General features: G+C 49.6%; 1 protein-coding gene across 10 annotated transcripts in view; it reads left to right on the top strand.

Moving 5' to 3' along the window:
• The first annotated feature begins 8,510 nt into the window (after nucleotides 1-8,510).
• The window catches only part of FUT8 (fucosyltransferase 8), a 377,522-nt gene continuing 359,701 nt past the window's right edge, over nucleotides 8,511-26,331 (top strand). For 9 of the 10 annotated variants that reach the window (XM_061568642.1, XM_061568643.1, XM_061568644.1 and 6 more), the window contains exon 1: nucleotides 8,511-8,697. The gene's annotated coding sequence lies outside the window, so the exon portion shown is untranslated. Of the gene's footprint in view, nucleotides 8,698-10,924; nucleotides 11,310-26,331 lie in introns of those variants that run through there. The other variant, XM_061568640.1, reaches the window with a different exon arrangement.

Raw genomic sequence — 26,331 nt, 5'->3', positions numbered from 1 at the left:
CCCTTTCCTTTCGTTGATTGTTATTGTTCTTGTTGTTCTTGTTATCGTTCTTATATTCTCTGTTGTCCAGTGATGCCAGATGGTTCCAATATTGCTCGCATTATTTTCTTGTAATTATTGCAGCCAAGGACGACTGGGTTTTCATTAGGGGGGGGGTCGTGTAATGCGAGCAAGGATTGAGGGGGGGCGGAGTCTGGGTCACGTGGGGAGTGGGTGGAGTTAGGGTCACGTGGTTGAGAGGATTTAGGGAGAGAACCGGAAGGGGAAGGGAGAGTTGAGACGGAGTGAAATACGAAGAGGCCACGCTGGGCAAGAGGGAGAGAGTGGCGCGGTCGCCACGCGGTGGGAGACGTCGACACCGACAGCCATCGGTGTCAGACGAAGAGAGCTAACGGGGCAGTGAGAGGCTAGCTGTGTAAGGGGCAGCAGTGACGCTAGATAGCGGGGCAGCGGTGTGGCTGCAAGGATTGCCTGACGGGGCAGCAGTGAGACTGCATATTGGAGCAGCAGGGAGACTGCATAACGGAGCAGCCGGGGGCTGTGGAGAGGTCGTCGAGCGGGACGCGGGCCTGAGCGAGACGCCGTGGTATCGAGATCTACGAACCCAATAAAGGACAACGGAGATCGACATCTGAGAGAGAGTCCTTTATTACACCTGTATAAAAGACACCTGGGAGCCAGAAATCTTTCTGATTGAGAGGGGGTGAAATACTTATTTCCCTCATTAAAATGCAAATCAATTTATAACATTTTTGACATGCGTTTTTCTGGATTTTGGTTGTTGTTATTCTGTCTCTCACTGTCCAAATAAACCTACCATTAAAATTATAGACTGATCATTCTTTGTCAGTGGGCAAACGTACAATATCAGCAGGGGATCAAATACTTTTTTTCCCTCACTGTAAGTGTTTTGTGTATTTTTTCGCATTTTTAACGCGAAAGAAAATGTCCCCCTCACTCCCACCGAAGGCATGCGACTCGGTATGGGCCGCCCCCCCCCCCCCCCCACCAAAGGCACGTGAGTTGGTATAAAATCGCACTAAATCGCTAATTAAATGAATTTAACGTTGACGGATGGGAAAACGGAATAGCGATTGCTCACCGCGGGGCTTACGGCGTGGTACCTGGCTATTTTATTTACATAAACCCCAACGTTTGAGAGCCAAATTCCTCGCAAGCGTGCGCACACACACAAACTGACAGACGGACAGACAGACAGACAAAACATTTATTTTATAGGTAAGACTGTGATTCCCAGTGTATACCTCCAATAATTATTTCTTGTTTTTCTCTTAACACATGTGTTCGGATATATTAAAATTGTGACATATGTAATAATGTTCAGGAGGACTTGGACGCCGGGGTTGGAGGCACACTTATTTATTCAGTACAAGGTACAACACAGACCGGGACGTACAGCACTGGAAGGGGTGTCGGCCCCTTCACCCGTCTAACTGGGAAGTCACGCTCTAGGCTACACCTCGCCTACCTCTAGGTCCTCCACTATCGGGCTAGGGGAGGCTAGCTAACCCAGCCCTGGTTAAGCTGGGATTACGGCGCCCGGAGTCCCCAGACCGGCTCTGACAAGAGCATCGGCTCTGGCTCTCGGGGCCACGCCACTGGCTCGGTCCTGGTCGGCCCTGAGAAGGGCAGCGAGCCAGGTGAGTCCCAGGGCTCTATCTAGTAGATCTTCCTTCTTCACTGGTTTAAGCTTAATACATACTGCCCCGAGCCCTCCGGCTCACACCCTTATATATCAACTCCCCCGCTGAGGGGTGGGGCCGCGGGGGATCCCAGCTCCGTGTCAGCCCCCCAGGCTGAACGGTGCGGACGTCGCTGTGAGCACCTCCCCGCGCACAGACATAGCCACGCCCAGTGTGTTTGTTTATCGTCCGACACAACTGCATAACACCCCCTCCGTAACACCCCTACATCACCCCCCCCTGTACAGCTCGCAGCCGTCCTGGCTGCAACAAAATAACAATAAAGATGTATCCCCCCCAATCCGTGTGTGCCTCGCGTAATTTTAACAAGAACAACGACAACATGAACAATAACAACAGGAAAGAGTAAATAACCCAACGCACCCCCCCCCCCCGAATAAATACCGAATCCCGTAAAAAAACGCAACATATATACAATTTTCAGGACCTCACAAAAGTCTGCGCGTTTTGTTCTTGCAGCGGGCCCGTCACACGGGGCAACCCCGGTTGGCCCAATGGTGGGTGTCAACAGTCCGGTTGCGAGGGAGTCAGGCTTTGCTGCTGAGTGACCCCCGACCTCCCCGGGAGGGGTTGGTGGGCGTGAGCACGTCACTCCCGGTGCACCTGGAGGTGGAACAGTTGGCGGCAAGTTAGGGGAGAGCAGCGAAGTCGGACTCCGGGAGTCGGTGGACCCCTCACATGTTTGGCTACGCGTGTGTGAAGTGGGAACACGGGCCACAACGAACGGTTTCAATCTGGAGGGGTGCACGAACCACCGACGCTTCCCCCATTTGACACGCACACATTGTGGTCGCAAAACCTGCACCACTTCCACAGAACCCCGCCACGGCCGCACCAGCTTAGAGGAGGTCGCCAGTGGTACTTGGGGACAGTGCAACCACGCCCTGTCACCTGGTTTCCACTGAAGCACATGCGCCCGACCCAGCCTGAGGCTCTCATTAGCCTTCTGGCGGAGGTCCGAATTCTGCATGGCCGCCTCCCGTGCTCTGTCAATTTAGCGATGTTGAATTTAACATGTTCGGCCAATTTAGATTTACCCCGCGGCGTGGAGATCTGCAGCTGAGTCGGAACAGGTGGGTTAGGCTCGCGGCCATACATCAGGAAGAAGGGCGAAAATCCGGTCGCCGAATGGGGAGCCATTCTGTATGCCGCCAACACCCCCGGAATCTGAAGGTCCCAATCGGTCTGTGAGTCAGAGACCTGTTGGGACAGCATGGACGTGATAGTCCGATGCAGACGCTCCACCATCCCTTCAGTTTGCGGATGATATGGGGAGGTACGAATCTTTTTCGTTCCCAGGAGCTCGCAGACTTCGTGGAGAAGTTTACCCGAAAATGTTTTACCTTGGTCGGTCAGCAGCCGCTCCAGAGCACCTTTGTCGAGGACGTAGCCCTGGACAAAGGTCTCCGTGATGGCTGCTGCCGACTGGTTGGCGAGGGGCCAGGCCATAGGCCAGTGCGTAAAATATTCTACCCCAGTCAATAGGTATCTATTTCCCCTGGGCGTAGCGGGGAATGGGCCTAGAATATCAAGCGCAACGAGCTCGTTAACCCTGGAAACTTTGATAGATTGCAATGGCGGGTTAGACCCCCGCGCTGGTGGTTTCCGTTGCGCGCACTGAGTACATGACCCTAAAAGGTCCTCGACATCTCTTGCCATGCCCGGCCAAGAAAAATCCAGCTGCAGCATGGCAAGGGTTTTGTGAGTCCCCAGGTGAAGGAGACGCTCGTGCGCAGCCCACACCACTCTACCCCTCAAAGCGGAAGGCACCACCAGCCGGTGTCGGCGGGATCTCCCGTCCCAATGCATCAACAGACCCTGAACCAACCCCCACGAGTCGACATTCTCCCCCCCCCCGACCAGCTCCCCCGATGCGACGGCGCAAAGCGAGGAGGGAGGTGTCCTCCATCTGGAGGCGCCCCCATTCCGCAATAGGCAACCCCAGCATGGAATCCCTCCCCTGTTGCTCAATCGGACCCGTCATCGAAGGCGCGTCAGCGGCGGCCACCAAGACCGGATCAGATATCTCATTCGGAGGCTTGCAACGCCCCGAACCCAGGAGGCATGCGCACTCGGAGGTGGTTGGTAACCGTGACAGAGCGTCTGCATTCGTGTGGCGAACGCCCTTACGATACGTAGTGTCAAAATCGAAATCCTGGAGAATCTCCAACCATCGAGACAATTACCCCGATGGCTGTTGAACTCGCAAGGCATACTGCAGTGCCGCATGATCTGTGCGGACGGTGAAATGACGACTGTACAGATATGGGCGATACTGTTGAATGAAGTTAACAATTGCCAATAGTTCCCGACGGGTAACACAGTATCTTTGTTCCGCCGGAGACAACACCCGACTGCCGTACGCTACCACACGTTCCACGCCGTCAACCACCTGCGAAAGCACGCCCCCAATGCCCATGTTGCTCGCGTCCGTATTGAGCAAAAAGGGTTTAGTAAAGTCAGGATAAATCAATGGCGGAGCCCCCACTAGAGCGTCCCGGAGGGATCGAAAAGCAGCCTCCTCCTCCTGTCTCCAGTGAAACCTGACCCCCTTCGATGTCAAAGCATGTAAGGGCTTTGCAATTGTCATGAAATCAGCAACAAAACATCGGTAGTATGACGCGAATCCAACGAAACTCCTGACCTCTCCCACGTAGGTGGGAGTCGGCCAGGAGCTGACACATTGCGTTTTGGTGGCATCGGTAGCAATACCTGAGCGTCCGACGATGTGTCCCAAATACCGCACTGATTTGCGTAGCAAATGACATTTCTGGGGTTTGAATTTCAAATTAGCAGCCCGCATTTTGAGAAAAACCACACACAACCTCTGGAGGTGTTCGTCGAATGTTTTACTGAAGACGATGACGTCGTCTAAATAAATCAAACATGAATCCCATTGCAACCCAGCCAAGACCAATTCCATCAATCGCTGGAAAGTTGCCGGCGCTGAGTGGAGCCCCATCGGCAAGCGGTTGAATTGGAAAAGGCCGTGCGGCGTACGGAAAGCAGTTTTAGGTTTTGATTCGTCATCCAGAGGGAGCTGCCAGAATCCTGAAAGCAAATCCAATGTGGAGAAGAATCGCGCCCCTGCCAAGGCGTCAAGCGATTCGTCCATCCGAGGGAGCGGGTATGCGTCGGCTACAGAAATTTTGTTCAGCCGACGAAAATCGACGCAAAAGCGCAACGAGCCGTCATGTTTTTTAACTAAGACAATCGGCGCACACCAAGGGCTGGTCGAAGGAGAAATGATATCGGCGGCTAACATGTCATCAACGGCCGATTTGACATGGTCCTTTTCGGCGGGACTTAACCGAAAAGGATTTTGGCGTATTGGCGCGCTGTCACCCGTGTCAATATGGTGTCGCAGCAGTTTAGTACAACCCAGATCGTATTTGTGTTGACTAAAAACGTTGGAAAACTCGCGCAGAAGGATTGTAAGTTTCTCACGCTGTGAGTCGGACAGGTCCGATGATCCCGCACAAAGCGCATCGAGCCACCCTTCATCACGGTCCGTATGTGGTTGCGACGGAGGAGCAGTGCTTACGTGACTAATGACGGGTTCCTCACAGGGCACCGGCGTTGCGTGCACAAGCAGCTCCACCAGCCCCCAGTCGCGTAATTTCTTCTAGTGTGGCGGCTGCAGCATAAAGTAGTTCCGCCAGTCGCGAATGAGCCTGCCGCAGTCCGTCAGCCGACGGCCCCCATCCGTCCAGACGTTGCGGTGTGGATGGACTTGGCCCTGGCTGCTCGGTGTCACCTTCAGCCATCTCGGGCTCAAAGTCGGCCGTGGTTTTTTCCGCCCCCGGTTCCCTGGTACGAGCCGTCCGTCTCGTGTCCATCTTCGTAGAAGACCACTTCTGATGCCAGATGTAATAATGTTCAGGAGGACTTGGACGCCGGGGTTGGAGGCACACTTATTTATTCAGTACAAGGTACAACACAGACCGGGACGTACAGCACTGGAAGGGGTGTCGGCCCCTTCACCCGTCTAACTGGGAAGTCACGCTCTAGGCTACACCTAGCCTACCTCTAGGTCCTCCACTATCGGGCTAGGGGAGGCTAGCTAACCCAGCCCTGATTAAGCTGGGATTACGGCGCCCGTAGTCCCCAGACCGGCTCTGACAAGAGCATCGGCTCTGGCTCTCGGGGCCACGCCACTGGCTCGGTCCTGGTCAGCCCTGAGAAGGGCAGCGATCCAGGGGAGTCCCAGGGCTCTATCTAGTAGATCTTCCTTCTTCACTGGTTTAAGCTCAATACACACTGCCCGAGCCCTCCGGCTCACACCCTTATATATCAACTCCCCCGCTGAGGGGTGGGGCCGCGGGGGATCCCAGCTCCGTGTCAGCCCCCCAGGCTGAACGGTGCGGACGTCGCTGTGAGCACCTCCCCGCGCACAGACATAGCCACGCCCAGTGTGTTTGTTTACCGTCCGACACAACTGTATAACACCCCCTCCGTAACACCCCTACACATGTTAGACTATTTGAGGTTCGTGAATTTTATAAATAAAATTATACCTGTCAGAAATAGACAGGCCAAGTCCCCAAATTAAACTATACTTTTCTCAAAACACTATAATTCTCAAGCTTTAAATAAAGATTGAATTATCATTAAATTTATATATACAGTGAGGGAAACAAGTATCTGATCCCCTGCTGATTTTGTACGTTTGCCCACTGACAAAGAAATGATCAGTCTATAATTTTAATGGTAGGTTTATTTGAACAGTGAGAGACAGAATAACAACAACAAAATCCAGAAAAACGCATGTCAAAAATGTTATAAATTGAAACTGTATATAGTTAGTATACCCTAAAACAGTCAATATATACCCCTACGGTCAGTAAATACTGCTGCAGTCAGTACATACTACTATACAGTCAGTAGGTACTACTATGGTCAGTAGCTACTGCTTTAGAGTCAGTAGATATTCCTATAGAGTCATTAGATACTGCTATACAGTTAGTATTTACTACTATAGCCAGTAAATACTACTATAGAGTCACCACATACTACTATAGAGTTAGTAGTTACGATTATAGAGTCGGTAGAAACTACTATAGGGCCAGTAGATACTACTATGCTCAGTAGTTACTACTACAGTCAGTATATACTACTGTAGGCCCAGTAGATACTACTACGGTCAGTAGATACTGCTATAGAGTCAGTATATACTACTATAGAGTCATTAGATACTGCTATACAGTTAGTAGTTACTACTATAGTCACTGGATACTACTATAAAATCAGCAGATACTACTATAGAGTTAGTTGCTACTACTATAGAGTCGGTAGATACTACTGTAGGGCCAGTAGATTCTACAGCGGTCAGTAGTTGCTACAGACAGTAAATACTACTATACAGTCAGTAGCTACTACTGCCTCAGTAGATACTACTGTACAGTCAGTTGATACAACTACAGAGTACATAAATACTACTTACACTGTTGTATGTAGGGTGTGTACGTATATATACCTACGTGGGGATAAATATTTTTTATGAGGGGGGGGCGTCGACAATTTTTGCAAATCTTTTACATCAACTATTTACCCTCCACTTTCTATAACTTTTGGGACTTCTGCAAGCCTCTTATAATTCTGTTCGTTGATACATGCGCAAACGGCCCACCGGGCTTTCACAATTGCTTGGTATCTGTGTATGGATATGTTAGATTTTTAAGAGTAGTTTTGAAAAAAAAATTTTGCCAGGGCAACGCCGTGTACTTCCCGCAGTATAATATATATTCCTAGGGCTATTGCTGACCGCAACATTGCGATCATAATGATAAAATAAAGAGGCGAACAAGGGCAGGATAGAGTCCTTATGAGAAGGTGAGTTTGACAAGGAAAGAAATGCAAGCAATGGTGCTTGAGTAAGGAAGCTTCAATGAGTGCACATAACAAAAGGATCAGAAACATTGACATTGACAAAACAGAACACAACTTGAAAAGTGTGCAAAGCAGCATGGAGAGATGTTTGCTTGGAAAAAAACACGTCACCCAAAATTTCAGGTGGACACAATTATGTTTATTCAACTACAAAGTGTAACAGCCCTTTTTTAAATATATGTATTAGATGTAAACAAGTACTGCCGTCTTTGTTGTGATGGAGTCCATTTGTCTCGGAGTGTATCTGGATTTGCAACAACAACAGCAACAAAAACGATGGCCATTTTTCTAAATAAACATTTACGAAAATATCAAACTTATCGTTAGCATTGTTGTGGACAATATAAATAACACGACATAATAAGACAATATGCTTTATTACCATATCTATCCGTCCACATAAAAAAAAGTATTCTTTTAAACATCCCATCAGCCACGCAACCTTGTGAGAATGCATATAGTATAAGCAGCATGAAAGACCATATATATTAGGCATGGGTTCTTGTTTGATGCAAAACATGCCGAAAAGCCCTTGCCAATTCAGAATAATTGGTTTAAACAAGCCTGAATCTGCTGATGAGACACGCATTGTTGAAACTGGCTCAGAGTTTTGTTTATGATGAACCAATACTGCTGAAATTATGCACTCCCAGGAGGCCATTTAGCTCGTGGAATATGTAACAAAAATACTTCTTATTTTGTGGAGGGGGACAGATATGGGAATTAGGCGTACAGTATTGTAGGCATATATTAATGCCTGTGCAATTGCGTGAGAATGTAGGCATCTGTGGCAGCCCTAAAAGCATGCCGTCTCAGGCTGCCGCAGCATGCATGGCACGTGTCTACGAAGGCGAAACCTTGGTAGCGTCTTACCATTGCGCCACCCCTCGGGACCGACAATCACGCGGCGAGTCCCCAGAGAGTGGCGGGGCCGTCTGGAAAAGAGACAGCGGCAAATGTGGGCCCTGAGGGTCGGCGCAGGTGGCATTTGAAAAGGGCAAAGTGTGGGCCCAGCGGGCAGCCTGCCAGCATCGAAGTCAGCACAGCGCTGGTCCTGCTCGGAGGCCAGGTCCCTGTATACACGGTAAGAAAAGATTTTGACAATCGTGTATATTTTGTACCCAGAATGGGTAACACAATTTAATAAAATATATTACTTCACAATTGTAACAAGCGGTATCGTGTTGTTTACACTCCTGTACTTCATGGGACCTCCTTTGCCAGCACGAAAATATGAGAATAGGTTTTACCCTTTTTTCTGGCAACTAAACAGGTGTTAAAATGTTAAAACACCAAACTGACACCTTTAACAAGGAATCATGTCTGCATTAACCACAATACTTGTGATCAGAATGCAAACAAAAACGTACTCTGATAATATATGCATTGTCTTTGAAACTGATTGGTTCACACCAGCCTCGTCTCAAAACGGTGTTCGACCAGAGGACGCCAAAAGGCTCTCTTTATCCTATAACGTCCTGTGGAGCTCTCACAATCTAGCCACTCTCTTTCCTTTCCAGGCTTATATCAACTCTCCTACTCCCTTAATTGCCCCAACCGACAGCCTCGTGGCTGCCCATCAACTGCCCCAACTGACAGCCCCCTGCTGCTGCTTGTGTAGCTCTACAGTCTACACCATGACACTAACACAATGTCATATGTACCTCTGGTACCCCATAAGTGTGGCCAAGATGCTTGCAGTGACAAATAACCAGTGTATACGCGATCGCTTGTGTTGTGATCGAAACATCGTGGTTTTTAAAAATTATTTTTTCTTTTATTTGAATTACCAAAAGGACCAAGAATAAGTCTACATTATAGACTGCCAGTACGCTCAATCAGGTTAAGAACCGGGCTACAGTCTACATTTGTGACTGCCAGTACGGTCACTCAGTTTAATAACCATTGCTACAGTCTACATTATAGACTGCCAGTACACTCACCCAGCTTAATAACCAGGCTACAATCTACATTATAGACTGCCAGTACACTCACCGAGGTTAAGAACCAGGCTACAGTCCACATTATAGACTGCCAGTACACTCACCGAGATTAAGTACCAGGCTACAGTCTACATTATAGACTGCCAGTACACTCACCCAGCTTAATAACCATTGCTACAGTCTACATTATAGACTGCCAGTACACTCACCCAGCTTAATAACCATTGCTACAGTCTACATTATAGACTGCCAGTACACTCACTCATATTAAGAACCAGGCTGCAGTCTACATTCGTGTTTTTTTTATTCACTTTCTTTTTATTATTATGTTTCTATCTACGTGGCTTTACCGACAGAATCAAAGAATATGAATTCCTGCAGTCACGAAAGTTGTAAGTCAAAATTTATAGTGTGTGAGTTGAGGGGCGGGGTGTGTGTGAGTTGAGGGGCGGGGTGCGTGTGGGTTGAGGGGCGGGGTGCGTGTGGCTTGAGGGGCGGGGTGTGTGTGAGTTGAGGGGCGGGGAGCGGGTGGGTTGAGGGGCGGGGAGCGTGTGGCTTGAGGGGCGGGGTGTGTGTGAGTTGAGGGGCGGGGTGCGGGTGGGTTGAGGGGCGGGGTGTGGGTGGGTTGAGGGGCGGGGTGTGTGTGAGTTGAGGGGCGGGGAGCGGGTGGGTTGAGGGGCGGGGTGCGTGTGGCTTGAGGGGCGGGGTGTGTGTGAGTTGAGGGGCGGGGTGCGGGTGGGTTGAGGGGCGGGGTGTGTGTGAGTTGAGGGGCGGGGTGCGGGTGGGTTGAGGGGCGGGGTGTGTGTGAGTTGAGGGGCAGGGTGCGGGTGGGTTGAGGGGCGGGGTGCGTGTGGGTTGAGGGGCGGGGTGTGTGTGGGTTGAGGGGCGGGGTGCGGGTGGGTGAGGGGCGGGGTGCGGGTGGGTGAGGGGCGGGGTGTGTGTGGGTTGAGGGGCGGGGTGTGTGTGAGTTGAGGGGCGGGGTGCGGGTGGGTGAGGGGCGGGGTGCGGGTGGGTGAGGGGCGGGGTGCGGGTGGGTGAGGGGCGGGGTGCGGGTGGGTGAGGGGCGGGGTGCGGGTGGGTGAGGGGCGGGGTGCGGGTGGGTGAGGGGCGGGGTGTGTGTGGGTTGAGGGGCGGGGTGCGGGTGGGTTGAGGGGCGGGGTGCGGGTGGGTTGAGGGGCGGGGTGCGTGTGGGTTGAGGGGCGGGGTGCGGGTGGGTGAGGGGCGGGTGTGTTACCTCGCGCACGTGACCGCCGGGCGAGTGACGCCATGCTTGCGGAAGTGAGAGTGGCGCGCGAGCGAGCGAGCGAGAGGAGTGCGCAGGAGACACGCGGAGCCCCGGGCGGTGAGTGCGCCGCCTCCTGCTCCTCCTCACCCACCTCCCTCCACGCATTCTACCCCTGCTGCCCGCGACTGTGATGATGGTTAATTGTGAGACTCCCCTCTTACTCCTCCGTGCAACCCCGCACGGACGAAGAGGGGTCCCCGTTGCCCGTCGCGCTCCCCGTGTTCCCGCCGATTTGTAGGCTCTCTGCCGGCTCCCCCAGCTCCCCGTGCTGTCCCAGCTCCCCCAGCTCCCCCCTTCTCTCCCCAGCTCCCCCAGCTCCCCAGCTCCCTCCTCCCCCTCCTCCCCCAGCTCCCTCCTCCTCCCCGTGCTCTCCGTGCTGTCCCGGCTCCACCGAGGAGTTCCGCGCACTGCGCCGGCTGCCGACCCCGGTGCCCGTTTCCCGCCGCACGACAGCGCGAGAGAGACTTGGTGAGGGTGACGCGGTGAGAGAGACGCGGTGAGGGAGACGCAGTGAGAGAGACTTGGTGAGGGTGAGACGCGGTGAGGGAGACGCGGTGAGGGAGACGCGGTGAGGGAGACGCGGTGAGGGAGACGTGGTGAGGGTGAGGGTGACGCGGTGAGAGAGACTTGGTGAGGGAGACTTGGTGAGGGAGACGCGGTGAGGGAGACGCGGTGAGGGAGACGCGGTGAGAGACACGCCGCGAGAGAGACTTGGTGAGGGAGACGCGGTGAGGGTGACGCGGTGAGGGTGACGCGGTGAGGGTGACGCGGTGAGGGTGACGCGGTGAGGGTGACGCGGTGAGGGTGACGCGGTGAGGGAGACGTGGTGAGGGTGAGGGTGACGCGGTGAGAGAGACTTGGTGAGGGAGACGCGGTGAGGGAGACGCGGTGAGGGAGACGCGGTGAGGGTGAGGGGGACGTGGTGAGGGAGACGCGGTGAGGGAGACGTGGTGAGGGAGACGCGGTGAGGGAGACGCGGTGAGGGGGACGCGGTGAGGGAGACGCGGTGAGGGAGACGCGGTGAGGGAGACGCGGTGAGGGAGACGCGGTGAGGGGGACGTGGTGAGGGTGAGACGTGGTGAGGGTGAGACGTGGTGAGGGTGAGACGTGGTGAGGGTGAGACGTGGTGAGGGTGAGGGGGACGTGGTGAGGGTGAGACGTGGTGAGAGAGACGCGGTGAGAGAGACGCGGTGAGAGAGACGCGGTGAGGGAGAGACGCGGTGAGGGAGACGTGGGGTGACATTGGCCGCTACGCGCAGCGCGAACCACCGACGCATTGGCGGTGGCGGCGCGGATGCGTGCGGTGAGCCGCGGTTGTAGTTGTGGTTGTTGTTGCCAGTGTGTGGTTGTGGTGGTGTGTGTGGTTGTGTGTGTGGTTGTGGTGGTGGTGTGTGTGGTTGTAGTTGTGGTTGTTGTTGCCAGTGTGTGGTTGTGGTGGTGTGTGTGGTTGTGTGTGTGGTTGTGGTGGTGGTGTGTGTGGTTGTAGTTGTGGTTGTTGTTGCCAGTGTGTGGTTGTGGTGGTGGTTGTGGTGGTGTGTGTGGTTGTAGTTGTGGTTGTTGTTGCCAGTGTGTGGTTGTGGTGGTGGTTGTGGTGGTGTGTGTGGTTGTCGTTGTGGTTGTTGTTGCCAGTGTGTGGTTGTGGTGGTGTGTGTGGTTGTGGTGGGGTCTGTGCCTGGTTGGTTGCGGCTCCGCGCTGCGACCCCGCCGGGCCGAGTTGGATTCCTCGCTCACGGCCAACACCGAGTGGCGATTGTCCGGACCGGTGCTGGGCCTCGCTTAGGTCGACTCGGCCTCAAATGAGGGGTGGGGAGACGAAGGCGGCCGGACGTGGTGAGGTTGACCAATCGTAGGTGCGAGTCGCTGACGGCACTTGCCCCATGAGGCTATGAAGGCTACACGGAGGGGATCTTTGTCTTTGCTTGCTCGAGCAGCCCAGCACGGGTTGGGGGGGGGGCTGCTTTAGGGGCCGTGCTTGTAAGGGCCTCCCCTAGGTTGACTCAGCCTCACATGGGTACCTGGTGCGGTGTGCAGTTAACACCGCCACTGGGGAGACCAAGGCGGCCGGGCGTGGCGTTGGGCCACCCACGCTTTCATGCGCCGTGGCGGCTTTCATCGGTGCTCGCTATAACTGCACTTGCCCCACCAGTCGTGTTAAGGCTACACCGAGGGGGGGGGATCTTTGTCTTTGTGATGACCGGGCCAGGAATGAGCCGCCGCCGGCTCTCTGTGACATCTGTCGCGGCCGTCTTCTCGTGGCACTGCGGTGGTGGCTGCTGTGGTAGTCAGCAGCAGCAGCCTCCCCACCAGTAGCAGAGCCACCAGCAGAGCCACCCCACCAGCAGGGCCACCAGCAGAGCCTCCCCACCAGCAGAGCCTCCCCACCAGCAGGGCCTCCCCACCAGCAGGGCCTCTCCACCAGCAGCAGGGCCACCCCACCAGCAGCGGGGCCACCCCACCACCAGCAGGGCCACCCCACCAGCAGCGGGGCCACCCCACCAGCAGCAGGGCCACCCCACCAGCAGCAGGGCCACCCCACCAGCAGCAGGGCCACCCCACCACCGGGCAAGGCTCGTTTACAGCCACCCGCGGTCGATCCGTGGTCGATCCGTGGTCGTGTGCCCCCACGACAATACGGCCTCAGTCGCACAGCGCCGGGTGTGTCTGCATGTGTATTGTGTGCTGATTATTTACTCCACAACGCGCGTTGTGGTGTATCATCATGCACTTGGAGTCTGCTCGGGTTCCCTTGCCTGTAGAGCGCCTTGCGGCGACTTCTGCAGTCTTCACTTCCTATGAGACACCGAATGTCAAAACCGGCCCCAGGAGGTCCTAACCGTACAGTATTAAGCGCATTTTTTTAGCAAACAATTATGGCTGTGAAGCCGATTGGGATGTGGGACAACAAATATTTCCACATGGGAATTTTACACGTATCGTCTGCTTGTATATATTTCGTGCACATTCTGCCAGATGCAAAACTCCACTCTGCTCCGGTAATGATTTTCTTCCGGTAATAACGAGCGTGATGAATGCCGAACAGCAGCTACAGCAAATCGATCTTACTCCATTTAAAAATTAATTATTCTCTTTTAATTATAACGCGCAAGACTCCGCAGTACAGGCGGCCCCGTTAAGCGAATCCGTTATTGAAACCTAGATATCAAATCTAGAGCGCATCTACAGTGAATTAAAACATTTTAAATAAATCTACTGTGTTTTTATACTAAAATGATGTGTGCTGCGTTCGTTAAAACAAGGAGCGTTCGCGAAGTAAATGTAAGTTTTTATAACGAGGCCAGTCAATGTACGACGATGGGAGTGAGGTTTGGATTATGCGTTCATTAATGGCAAACATTCGCAGTGCCCTTGCACTGCGAATGTTTGCCATTAATGGACGCATGCGCATTTTTGTCCGGTTTTTATACAAAATATAAATTAAGCAATTACTCTGGTTCTCTTGTGTAGTTCCCCGTAGTTACACATTTAAGTATATAGTAAACTCGTACAATGTATTTTGAGCATCCTGATACCCTGTAAAGATGCAAAAGGGCAGAAAGCTAATTCGAATATGCTTGATCATTTTCCTTCTCTACGCAGCAAAGCCTCGCTGATCCTGGTCATTGCACACCGCACGTGGCGTGATCGTGGTCATTGCACACCACACTTGGGGCGATCGTGGTCATTTCGCTCCGCAGTCATTATCAAGGCGATCGCTGGATTCGAACTGCGAACTTCAGCAAACGCGCTACTGCTCGGCCTGTCACCCCTCATGATTGAAAGTAGTTTTCAAGAAGGCAGCTTGGGGTGTTTCTTCTGCGACTTTTAAAGTTCTGCGATAGGTTGCTTTGTCTGATCTAAGTGTCAAAGACAAAACCCTCTGGCAGGTCCCCTTGCCTGGTGCTGCATAGGAATCGCGCCTGCACTTCGTGATGTGACACGAAAGCCACACTGCGTGCCGTGCCGTCTGCTCTCTGCGAAGTGCCGCTTCCTTTACGATGCTACGACGCATCGTAAAGGAAGCCACTGCCACACAGGCATATTGTGGTTCATGTTTATATGGCTCTGTGTGATCATTGTACGTGTTCGGGCTTTGCTATTTCACTCTCGCAGAGTAACTTTATCTGTCCTTTTTAACAAAAATTATCCTTTTCCTGACCCAATTTCTGCTCCAGTAAGATATTTGCCAAACATTCGAAGCCCAGACGATTAATTGTGAGAGTGCCGTACTCAAAGGGAGTATTGTGCGATGGTTAACTTTATTGTTTTGATGCATGAAATGAAAAGCAAACAAAAAATTACCGTGCATCTTTGCAGCTGTGGAGCAAAGGGGTGGATGAACACTTTAATGTGGCACGGCACTTTCAAGGGCACCTCTTCCTCCTCCCTCCTCCGTGTTGCTGGCTCCATGTATGATGTGAACTCGACTTTACACAACGTCTCTTTGTTTCCTCGTCTCTTCTGCAACTGTATACTTTTTGCTCCACTCTATTTTTAAACTGTTTCTCAGCATCTTTTAACGCTTCCCCCACTCGACCTGCATTTCATGAAAATGGAAATCGTTTCAACTTATGTCTCTCGTTCAGTTTGCCCCCTCAGAATGTTACATGCCTAATCATGGGCAATTGTAGCATTACGCACTTCACGTTTTTTTTCTTAGGTCTATCATTTATCATGGCCAACAGGGCCTGGTGTTGGATAGAACTTTGAAGGTAAAGCTAGGTAGACTGAACAGAGATCATCCTAAATTACAAAAGAAAATCAACACATTCGTGAATGTCACTGCGTTAAAATGTTAAAGTGATTTTCTGCTCAATTAAAGCTAGTGGCGGAAATTCCACATTCCTATGGTGGTGCGGAGGGGGATGTCAACAGCAGCGATAATCGTTTTCGTTTTAGTCGGTTGTATTAATTTACGAAAGAAGTTCTACATACATACATTGGGGGGCACGGGGGGTGGCAGAGGGGGGAGGGGCTTGTTTGGCTAGTGCTCTTCACAAATTTTCAGAGGGGGAGGCCACTTTCGCGAATAAGACATCACCGGCATGAGGGCCGCCACACCGCCTGCAAAGGGGCCTTTTCACTATTTGTGTATTGTGGGGGGGGGGGGGGGGGCGCACATCAGGGGGCCGCCACTAAAGGCCACCGGGCTCGCGGATAAGAAAATGAAAACACTGTGTAACAAAAACATATTTTTTTTTGTTCCTGGGTAGTAATTGTTAGTTTCTCATTGCTTATGCCTCAAAAGTACAGAAAATCGCTATTATTCCCCACAAACTTTGCTTTTGTGACCAGGACAGGAATTATAGACATTTTTATATACTTTTTAGGCATAAGCAATGAGAAAATAACACTTACTACCCGGGAATAAATATCGTGTTACATAGTGAAATCCACTTTAGTTACACAATGTTACTGAATGTCTATACATGTGTATTAGTGTGCATGTTTCGGTGTGTATATGGTGTGTTATTGTACTGTACATACCAACAAATACAAAATACATTCCGCATGCTTTGTGGTGTATACTGTGCTGTCCAGTGCAGTATTTATATGCAGGAAGTCGTCGTGGGTTCGATCCCGACCCTGACGCTTGCTTTATATTTTGAGTTTGCATGTTTATCTCTCCCCATGGTCGCGTGGATTTTTCTCCGAGTCCTACGGGTTTTCCCTCCACATTTAGAATCACTATGCATTTGGAGTATTTGGCTGCTATAAATTTCCACGTGACAGGCCACTTCATTGAGCTATCATTTGTAGCCAGGTCGCTTGTGAAAAATAGTTGTATAACTCAGTGGGCCTTACCTGGTAGAATAAAAAATAGTTTGTGCCCCCACCCTATCCCCCAAAACCCTCTCCGATCGCTCCTTCCCCACCATCCCCACGATTTTATTACACAATAACTAGATTCTTTATATAGTATACATAATGTAACACGGAGTGCATTTTTTTAATTGTGAATTATACGTCACATAGCATTGTAAGGTGTATCATACATTATTATTATAGTACATTTTGTACATTTCCGATATATATATATTTTTTATCATCTGACCTGATGCAGCTAAGCGAGATAATGTCCAGCTAGCCGGGGATTTCACTGCAAGATAATCGGCGATGTTTCAGGCAACGGCCCTTCTTCGTTAGCACACCGTCGTGGTCTCACTCCAGACCTGCAGAGCTGTAATGTGGTCTGTAGTGGAGGGCCGAATCGTATGCCGGTTGCTATCCAACCAACCTGTGGGGTTTGTTCAGCGCTCCGCTCGAGCTGTAAATGCTTTCTTTTAAGTGGTTCAGTTGTTGTTCCCCTCTGGCTTAAGACAAAAACTTAACACAAAGGGACTGGTAAAACGTCCCAATCCAGAAACCCTCCTGAAAGCCATGTAAACAAATAGTATTGGTGACACTGGCAATTGTGCATGAGTGCAATTAACAAAACAACTCAACGTGTTGGTCAATAGCACTGTGGCCTTACAAGGAAAAAACACAAGAGGTAATGTGTTTGGCAATGGGTCTTCTTTCATAGCGCATGCATTGAGATGCCAGGGAGATTGAGCCGATGGGAGTTGGAGACTGCACTTATTTACACTACCGGGTCTGATAACAATACACTTTTAACAATGTTTCCTCATGAACATTTTTGTTTAAATAACCATATGAATACGGTAGTTATCTGGAAGTAGCCATTGAGTAACAGGCAAATGTGGCAACATTTAAAAATATATTTTAAAAAATATTCATAAGTATCTATATAAATAAAGACCTTAATCTGTATGTCTCAAAGACGTCTAGGGTACTTGCCCACACATTAGAATGCTGAAATGTGGTACATCGGTAGCTTTTAGGACACAAACAACAGGAGACATCTGAAAACCCGTGATTTTCAGCTTTAAGGCCCCCAAATCTCTATTTTAAGTGCCCCATAAACACGTTTCTGCGTGTCATTCAGAAACCCTTCAAAATATAAGATTGGATTCTAGCAGTTTTGAATGAAGAAAATACGCATTTGATGATGTTCAAATCTGAATAATTCGAAAACGGTAAAAGATAGGAGCTTCCCCTCATAGAGCATCAAGTGAATTTATTTTTGTTCTTTCTAATAAAAAAAGAACGGAATCTTTAAATTGAGCGGTTTCCAATGGGTACGTCTTTAAATATAAGAAGTTGAATCAAGTCGTGAACAATTTTGTTGGGGTTTTTTTTGCGGAAAAATACAAACTTTTTGAGTAGTTGGTGTCTGACCGGAGATAGAAATTATAAAAAAAATCATCTCAGGTTTATTATGATATTTATTGAAAACTTTTGCCTGGCGAAGACAGGCTTCATGAACTAGTTGATCAGTACGTTACATTACAAAAGATAGCTGCATATCACCAGATGGGTAGCATGGGTAGTTGGGTAGCATTAACGTGCGTTCCAAAATGAGGTTACACCACATGATACCCTAAACAAGGATTAAGAGTGTCTCCTACTGCAATGATACAGATGCGTTTTAGTCGGCCACGCCAGCTGCAAGATGTTCAATTTGAGCACAAGGGGGTGGCCTTCCCTCTTTTTTTTTTTCTGGTCTCATCCCCACCAGAGATCAAGCGGAGGGCACGCTCAGACGCGTCACTGGGGCTGTGCTCCCCGCTGTCGGGAGTGGCGAGCCACCGGTTTGGACGCAAGTGCGTGCACGGCGGGCTGACGCAAGATCCCGGGCGATTGACGACCTCAAGGCGTTTACCGGTTGCTCCGGTGTTGTAGGGGAGGCCGCGCGTTGTGTTTGGCGCGCGGTGCAATGGACCAGGCCGGTGGAGGTGCCTCTCAGTCTGTGGTGCATCACAAATGGTGCTCTGCGTGTTTTGACCCCCGTGTATCGGTTGGTGTGAGGATACACGTTGCATATGCACATCAAATGCTGTGGCCTCCACTACATCGGTGATTTGGTTTGATCGCGTTAGATTAAATTGCACCCATTTTTGTTATGTGCGCACTATTATTGCAATAACACGCTTCGGCACGTGGGCCAGTGTTACGGAACGCGTCCGCGGAGCTGATCGTCAGTCAGGCGGCAAAGTTGAGTAGCGATGCTGCCTGCGGTGCAGCAGCATGCCAACCCACAAGCGCGTGCAGCAGCAGCAGGAGTAGCAGCAGCTGCAGCAGCAGCAGCCGCAGCAGCATCTCCTTCTCGCACGCCATTTTGAAGATCTTGTCTGCGTGAACTTTGTCTTGTGCACACGTTCGAACGCGCCATCATCTCCACCACCATCGTCATCCGATGGTGATGACCCTCTCTTTCTCTCTCTCCAGTAGTAACCCCACCACTCTCCCCTCGTCCTCTCCACCAGCCCCACTACACCACTACACTCAAACATCACACTACGGGTTAAACATCTCTTTGTTTTACCTTTTTTTTCTTTAAATGAGCTGTTACTATCTATAATACATGTATGCTACTATTGGAAATGTAATGTTACAGTAACCAGTGAAATATGTGGACGTGTAAGAATGAGGTTCGATGGGCGCTCTCTCCCTAACGTCAACCATTTCCTTAATTTATTTTCACTAAATTCTGTTTAATTTACGCGATGTTGAGTTACGCGCCGTTTCTCAAGAACACAACCCCCTCGTAAAACGAGAGGGAGCAGTATCGTCAATGTGATTATTTTTTGTATTATTATTTTATCAAATACTCATGCCAACGACAATACACAAATTAACCTCCTCCCCTTAATAATTAATTATTCTTTTGAGAGTAATGCAGATATCTTGTGTCCTCGATGCATTCTGACTGGATGTCAACACAGAGCAATACAACTATTGGCATTCAAAGTCATTTCCTTGCAATCTGTGCTCCGTTTTTCTCAGCCAATTTACCATTGCAACGAATAAGTCCACAAACGTGGACAACCAACACAGTAACTTTTAATAATGACAAACGCTTTTCACACCCTGTCTGACAATTCAATAAGTGAACCGCAGGAGGATTCTTTAGCGGGCAGCACGCTGTTACATTGTCATTTGCGCCTTTGTGTGATGACAATAAACAGTCTGGATTGCGATTTTTTTTATCATAAAACGGCAGCCCAGGATAGGTGTCAAACGATTGTTCAAACTGCGTGGTCCTGTATTTGTATTTGGATGTTTGGCCAATTCTAGGAGCAATCAAAATATATAATTTTGTGTCCAGGTTTGAAACAACTACCAATGACTTTCTACAGCTCGATAACTTGCATAAGAACCGAAGTGAACTGCATAGCAGTATATTAGCTCGCAGTAACAATATAGTTTATTGCTTGAAAAAGTCACGTGCTGGCTAGCACACAGAAGGTAAAGTTCGATGTAAAGTGTTAAATGTAAAATTTTACAACAATTTTCTACACCACCAAACGAACTGCCAAAGCATAAAAGACTGGGGCGCATTGCATCATCGTGAATCCGGGATAAAAGGAGAGTGCTTCTGTCTGGGATAATGGGAATAACATCGTCTCGGCCTGATCACGCATATTCTCCGATTTGCATGTGAGAGGCCACAGATAAGAGGAGTTTGATATGACCTCTTGTGACCTTTGCATGTCATCTTTGCACCATTTGTTTTATGAATCTGATCGTGAGTGCAATAGGACACTTGATTTAAGAGCAGCCATCACACTTCCCTAGGGAGTAATATGTTACTTGGAGTGGCTGGTTAATTGAACGGTGACATTGACAAACAATGGCCTACTCGAGATGAGTGCCAAAGGGACCTTTAACTTTTATGAGTGGGGATCGCTGCCAAGATCCACTTGTCCAATGTTAAAGTGAACTCTATCCCGTGAGTGGCCTGCAGCTTGCATGCATTGGGGCTGTTTCGAGTCTGTTGAACGCTTTTACCGTTTTGCGCTCTTCAGTCTATATTGATTACTCGTATTTCACCAATGAGAGAATGCATATTTAAAAAAGGCAGTGACATTGTACATGATGGAAAACAACGATTCTGCATGCAAGATTTTTTTTTTTAGAAAGGCCCCTGATTTCGGATTTAACTCCGTTGTATTTCAAAGTTATTTAGTGGAAACGCACAATTTATGCACAAATGTAAAAAAAGACCCTGCAAAACTGGAATACCGTTGACTATTTGCACATGAAGGTTGCTTTTACAATTCAAGATCCATATTTTTTACGTGGACGGACAGATCAATGAAGGAGAGGTGTATTTTCTACTTATTTATGCTGTTGCTAAGGATTACTTTGTGTTAGTATGTTTTCACATTAAACTAATATCCATATCTAACTGAGAGGGTCCTTGCCTATAAAATTTGACCGCTGCGGAAGGAGAAACTCGGCGTCAAAACCAGTCCAGACGTTTGTCTTGTGTTCAACGAACGCTTCTGAAATTATGCGCTCCCAGGAGGCCGTGTGGCAGGACAGATCCGTGAGGGATGTCTTGTCTGCCTATTTACGTTTTTGCATTTTATGTGTGTGTGTCTGCGTGGCGCCCCGTGAAGCGCCACACAACTGGCGTGAAGAAATGCCAACGGTTTGAGTAAATGTTTGGCATAATCGGGATTATTTGAGTAAGGGGAAAAAATGCAGATCAAAACATAATTTTACAAATGGTATTTGAGAACTCTCGTTGAGCGTGCGTCACTTTGGGCGACGCGTGAAAGATGCTCCGCGCATCCGTGCTGCCGAACCGTTGGTTTGCCGGGCATAGTGTACGCCTCTGTTGTACGCGCCTGCCACGCGTGCTCTTGCATAGCACAAAACGCCACTCCCACTTTTAATGACGCCCGACACAGTAAAGGAGAGGGGAGGTGTTTATGTTGTCAAGACCAGCCAGAGAATTGGACGCCTCCTTTTCATAATACAAGTTAATTATGTCAGTCGCCAAACTCAAATTACGTTTTGGAGGAGGTCATGTCCCACGGGTGTTACTCACGCTGGCAACGTTTTTTTTGTGAGAGTGTGTGACCACACCTGGAGGAGAGGGCTTTGTAATCACCGTCATTAACTAGTCAGTCCGGAAAGCCATAGCGAGCAAGCACCGCTGAGCGCGAGTGGCGCGTGTTTGGACTGCGCGAAGAGCGTAGAGTCGGGGCTGCAGGCCGCTCGGCATCTCTTCACTCCGGTGAACCAACGGTGACTTGCGGGCACGGCCACTGCGTCGAGAGGGTGAACTTACTACGGTGAACTTACTACGGTGAACTGACGTTGACTTCGGGCACGGCCACTGCGTCGAGACGGTGAAACGACGATGACTGCGGGTTCGGCCACTGCGTCGAGACTGCATCTGAAGATGCCGCCAAAGCTCGCTTTGAGTTTTTGTTGCGCCGTTGTAGGAGGGCGTAATTCGGGACTGTGTGTGTTGTGGAAGTGTCTCTATTTAGATCGTGCAAATAATTACGATTCATCATTGATTTTTGGGGTTGGCCGCTTAATGATGTGACCAAATGTGCATCATAAGACCCTCCACCACCCGACATGGCAAACAAATTAAATGGTCGCACGTACAAGTGTTTGACGCGCCAGTTATTACTTTTTCAGCTCAAGAATACAGATTTGGCTGGATCATTACATGGCCTAGCCCAAGAGTCAATTATGAATAAAAACTATTAGCTGCAAAAACCTTCGACGTGTTCTGCATAAATAATTGGTGGAATTTTATCATGAATTTGCGTGCGGTTGACTCTTGGATTCAATGTTAAAGATGCAGGTTTGAGCGAACGGGGACACTGCCACATCTTTGAAGCTCGACGCATCACAATACACTGCGCCACCTCACTGCTCCACACCACACCACCTATGTGTTTGTGCTCGCGAAGAGATGGTCGGCAACGTCTGCCCTACGGATCTGCACCTTCTTAGGCGAGAGGCGTCGGACGGACGAAAACACGTGTTCGAATTTGTTCTCATTCGAAAACGGGCGGCGTATATTTTAAACACCGCACAGTGAGATCACAACAGCAGCAGCAGCAGCAGATCTAATCGGATGTATTGTATGAGTTTAAACTGCGTCCTGGTAGTGACGCGGAGAATGTTTTATTCATGTCGGCTCTTTATTGCTTGGACGTTATTTACCGCTGGCCGTGACGAACATTGCAAGCCAATTACCCACTTATTTTTGTTCACCTATTTCTGGATTATATTTTTCGAATGGGTCCTGGATGCTCGAATTAATGGCGGTGCTTTCACGCTGCGGCGCAAGTCAGGTGATGATAGTTTACGTGATGCGTCCGCCACGTTCGTCACGTTGGGATAAATTATTCAAATTACAACTCGACGTTTGTCATAGTCAAGGAAAAATAAAGCGTGTACTCTGGTTGGCGCATGCCACTGTAGTGATTGCAAAACTGATGTTTCAGGACAAGCCTCAAGAGGAGAATGCATATGGACAGGCACACGAACTCGTTAGCATGTATACAGACATACTGACTAGTTAACTTGTGTGCGTGTGTCAATAGTATGTATACAGACATAGTCACTAACTAGTTCACTGGCGTGCGTGTGTGTTTCACATTTGTTTAACTCCCCACACACAAAAAAAGTTCACGGCTTACAGCAGATTTGAGTAAGCGACTTAAGCATTGCCTCTGGCCATACCACACTCGACGATGTAACATATTCACGCGTAAGGGGCACCGGGACTACGTGGCAACGCCACCCGGCGAGAAACTGCGCAGTTTGTTTTTGAGCTTTCACTTCTTGCGCTGCGACGGAGGCCATCGTCTCTCTTCCTTGGTCGCCCGTCGGTGAGAGCTTTTCCACCGACCGTGAGCAGGCTCCTTTTAAACGGGGAGGCCCAGCCCGCACGTTCACCGCGTTCGGGGGAAAATCTACTGAGCGAGCGTCGAGTGAGCGCTGAGTGAGCGCCACACGCGCCCAGTCCTGCATGACGCATGACCCCAGCCACGCGTCGTTGTTTCAGGAACGCGCGTTCAGTGAGACGCCGTCGTGTTGAAGCGCGCGACGGGTACGGTGCTGCAGGCACACTACAACAAACAAACGTCGGTGACAAGTGTCTAAGCGGTAACAATTGCAAACGGGTGCAATTGGCATAGAATTTAACCTTCACGGGAAGATTTCGTCGGGAAGAGGAGGTGCCTGTAAACTTTTGCTTTACAATGTATGTACTTGGCCAGCCGCGCTAATTGGAGGTGCGGGGGAAGGACAAAAAACTAAACACAAAAATCAGTTCTAAAGAAATTAGTTTTCAATCTGGATGATTTAAGTGCATATCTCCAGCAGCTTCCTAATATCGGAAGGAACAGCGTTCCAGACGGCCACAGAAGCTCATCTGAAAGCACCGCACGATGCGGTGACGATCTTTGTTCGACGTCTAGCCAAACGAGGAGTTCGCGCGACGATGGTTTATGCCCACGATGTTAACAAGCGACGGAAGGGATGTGTAAGTGAGCTCCGCCACGTGTTTGTCGTGGCGGTGGGACGGGCACTGCACCGTACGTGGGGACAGCGTGCATGGCGACGTGGGATCCGATCCTCGTGGCAGAGAACAACGCCAAAAGGCGAAACTGTCGACAAGTACCGTGTGCGGTTAATGCAGTAACTTGATTCCTTACAACGGGTATCTGTTTGGTGTTTGGACATCTTAACACCTCCTGTTTTATTGCCAGAAAGGGTAAAACCTATTCTTATTTTCCACACGGTTATGCCGGCAAAAAAGGTCCCATATATGTCTGTTGATACCTATTGAGGGCGCCACAGTGGCGAGATTTTAACTACCTCACCTGTAATACAGGAGGTCGTGGGTTCAATCCTGACCATGACACCTGCTGTATATTTGAAGTTTGCATATCTCTTTCCCCGAGGTCGTGTGGATTTTTCTCTGGATCCTCCGGGTTTTCTCTCCTCATTTAGAACCATGCGTTCAGAGTATTTGGCTGCTATACATTTCCACATGATGAGCCTCTTCGTTGAGCTATCCTTTGTGGCCAGGTCGCTTCTGAAAAAGAGCTACACAGCTCAGTGGGCCTCACCTGGTAAAATACAAAATAGTTACAGCTAAATAGTCGGTTGTTAACTCGGTGCGTACAGGTGAATGCCGACGCCTATTCAAAAAGGGAGATGATAATGACTCGTGAAGAGCGACACACCCACGACCCTCCCGACCGTACGCACGTTGATTGTTGGCCTGCGGCGGTGCGGCCTCGTGGTGTCGCGTTCACCGCTCCTCGAAAAAAGGTTCACGGGGGGTCGAATTCTGCAGTCGCGCCCCGGCTAACGCGAGCACAGGTTCACCACACGTCATCCGCCTCACGGTGGACGTGGCAAAGATCCCAAAAACGGCAGAATTTACACATGTGACATATATGTACATTATGTACATTGATTTCCTGTGAATAACCCGACCAATAATAGGTATCCATTGTAATTTATACGACTACATTAACCGCCCTCCCCGCTCCCTCTGGTCTTCGCCCCTGATGGGCTCGCAAGTGACGACATCACTTTGACCCCTCGTCTATTTTAAGACCGAAACAGGGAGGAGGATTTCTCCGCACCACTCTGGCTGTCGCCTGATGATGCTGCTTGTTGCAATTACCCAGCGAAACGTCACGGTCGTCGAATCGTAAATGTTGCGTTGGGTTTATTCTCCCAACACACAACCGGTGAGTGCTGTACTAGTAACGAATTGGCACGTTTTATTTACGTGACGAACCTTACTAATTGGCTGTGTCGGGTGGTGGCGGGTTTATATTTACGTAATGGAACCCAAAAATAACCTATTATGGATAATATTGGTCGTGAAAGTCCTACTACTACTGCTATGTGTTAAATCTCCTGATGTCGTTCGCAAGAGGTGAGACCATTGCGTGGCCAGCGTCATGGTTTAAATTTGCAAAATGAAAAAAAAAATTACCGAGAGTTACTTGATGGGAATATAAGTCAGCAATGTCTGCCCCCCCACTATGAAAACGTGGCAGGACCCTCCTGGAGAAGAGTCACAAGATACTGGTGAAACGTTCCTGTGTAAACGAGTGGAATAATAACAATGATTGGGAACCGAATATTGGACATTTTAGAGGAGTAACCATCCATGGGGCTGGACGGGGTTTAGGAAAGGTTTCTCTACCCTTGAGACGCATACAAGCTATCAATCCTGAAAAATATGAATGAACATCAGATACCATTGCGCATTGCCTATGAAGATCATTGAAAGTCATCTGACTGTGGAAATTGCAGTTATCAAAGCTCTCACAAACCGAGGCATCAATAAATAATCCATTGAGAAATATTTAAAACAATTTATACAAAAATGGTCACAGCTCCACTGAGATAATCAAAAGAAAGTTTCAAAATACAAATTTGACGGGCAAGTCGGGGCAAGGAGACCCACTTTCAGATGGATCAGAAAATGGAAAATACAGGTAAGGCCCACTGAGCTATGTAGCTCTTTTTCAGAAGCAACCTGGCTATCACAAATGATAGCTCAACGAAGTGGCTTATCATTGCAAATTTACAGCAGCTAAATATTCTGAACGCATGTTGATTCTAAATGTGAAGGGAAAAA

The sequence above is a fragment of the Lethenteron reissneri genome, chromosome 41 (genome assembly GCF_015708825.2).
Source record: "Lethenteron reissneri isolate LAM-NWPU_2019-01 chromosome 41, ASM1570882v1, whole genome shotgun sequence".
Lineage (NCBI taxonomy): Eukaryota > Metazoa > Chordata > Hyperoartia > Petromyzontiformes > Petromyzontidae > Lethenteron > Lethenteron reissneri.
This window is presented reverse-complemented; position numbering and strand designations above follow the sequence as displayed.